Source organism: Pygoscelis adeliae, unplaced genomic scaffold, assembly GCF_000699105.1.
Source record: "Pygoscelis adeliae isolate BGI_AS28 unplaced genomic scaffold, ASM69910v1 Scaffold77, whole genome shotgun sequence".
NCBI classification, from domain to species: Eukaryota; Metazoa; Chordata; class Aves; order Sphenisciformes; family Spheniscidae; genus Pygoscelis; species Pygoscelis adeliae.
This window is the reverse complement of record NW_008825216.1, coordinates 8,118,851-8,120,724: the sequence shown is the minus strand read 5'-3', so window position 1 is coordinate 8,120,724 and position 1,874 is coordinate 8,118,851. Positions and strand designations below refer to the sequence as shown.

Sequence of the window (1,874 nt, the reverse complement as noted above, 5' to 3'; positions counted from 1 at the left end):
CCTGCTGAAGAAAAGTACACGCACATGATTTTGTTTTATAAAAGATTGCCTCTTACCTGGTAATATGAACTGCTTGGCTTTATCCCAGCTTTCAGGAGACAACTGAAACAAAGATAAAACATTTTTCCATGGTTCTTGTATGCAAACATAACTTCATAATCATCAGGTAAACAGATAATCTTAGTGAGAACTTGGCAAGCATTACAGCAATGGGGAGCAAGGGAAATTTGTCTTCCATCCTTCGCCTGGCCTAGGAAACGTTCCCCTTTTCTGAAGGCCACTTCCCATCCAACTCAGCAGGGTCAGGAAGAACCCTCTCGCCCACCTTAATCTGAGGAGCTGGGAGAGTCTAGTCTTCAGACACAGCTAGGGGAAAGGGCAATATTACTGTTATTTGCTGGACGTTCAGAATGCTCCATTGAGTGCCAGGTAGGGCATGCAGTTTAATTGCCCCCTTTCCCCTGCCTTGAGCCATACCACTCTGCTCTGGCCACCGGGAGGGAATGGAGGCAGACTTGTGAGGTTGCTCTAGGCACCCTCATGTTCTAACACAGGGTGGGCTTGCTGGGGTGGGAGGTGCACAGCATACTGGGAGAGGGACATGGTGCATCGATCTGGATCAACATCAGGGCAGAAACGTTTCCTAATGAATAAGTTTTTGAAGAGGAAAGGTTGTTCACATAAGAGAAACAAGGTAACTCTCACGAACCTCTAGCCTATATACCCCCTTCCTTTAGATTCAGTCCTAAGGGAAGTCCACACTTCAAAGCCGACAACAAGACTCAGGACCCAATAGGTGCCGAGTCTCTAAGTCCCAGCTTCTTCCGTAAGGAGTGGGAATGTTCAGCATTTCACAGGATTTAATCCATGAGTGCTGATAATGCCCAACCCTTCCAAGGTCAAGTTCTGCACAGGGAAGATTTAACCCAGTTGACTAAAGGTCTATCTGTTTGTCATAGTCATTTAACAGTGGATATAAGGAGGCCAATGAAATCAATGATGTTCTGTTATTCTTACAGGAGCCTGCATGATGTCCTCTTTTTAATAATTTCCTGTTTGGAAACAATCTTTTAATCACTAACGCTACTTTTTCCTCATTCAAGTATAAATGAAGTACAATGAGAACTTTAGTAGTCTTTACTCTTTTCAGTAAAGATTAAATTAATTATGTTCATTTTTACAATGGAGAATATGCTCTGAGCAATTAATTTCAACATGCTTCAGTCTCTACTCTTTTTCGGTGTTACACATGCTGATATAGAGTCACATAATCGGTCACTGTGCCATCTGTAAAATGTTTTCGTCGCACCATCACAGCTACTTAGGCAATTGACTTATCAGACATTATTAATTTTAACACTACATATGACATGCTCTTAAGCACTGTGTCTAGAAAAACCTCATTAAGTTTTACAAGACACCTACAAAAATAGGAGGGGGGGTAGGAGAAAGACATTTCCTTTGTGCATATGCAAACTGAATGAGACTTTGTTAGGAGATTGCTTGGACAAGACACTGACAGAAGGTGAACAGGATTTTTTAAATTTTTTTATTTAAGATATGTGTCTAGATAAAAAAAGAACTTATTTCCTCTCTCAGATACTGTCGTCTTACACAGAGAGACAATGCATGGTCAACAAATCCGAGTCAAACATTCTCCCACCCAAACCAAGCACTGATGAGGAAAGGACTCTGGCCTTCTGGCATTCACCTGCAGCCAGAATGTGTACATACAGTGCTTGGACAAGCCACAACATTCCCATCCAGATTTTGTATCTTTGGAACCATGAGGAGGAATCAGCCCCTAGGACAAAGCAAGAGTGTCACATCAGGGTTGTTTGAAAGGCCAGCAGAGAGCTGCCTGCAGCCACTGA

General features: G+C 42.5%; 1 protein-coding gene across 1 annotated transcript in view; it reads right to left on the bottom strand.

Annotated features, from left to right (window-relative positions):
- Positions 1-1,874, bottom strand: part of RNASET2 (ribonuclease T2) — a 27,467-nt gene that overhangs the window by 4,620 nt on the left and 20,973 nt on the right. The gene's annotated exons all lie outside the window — the stretch shown is intronic.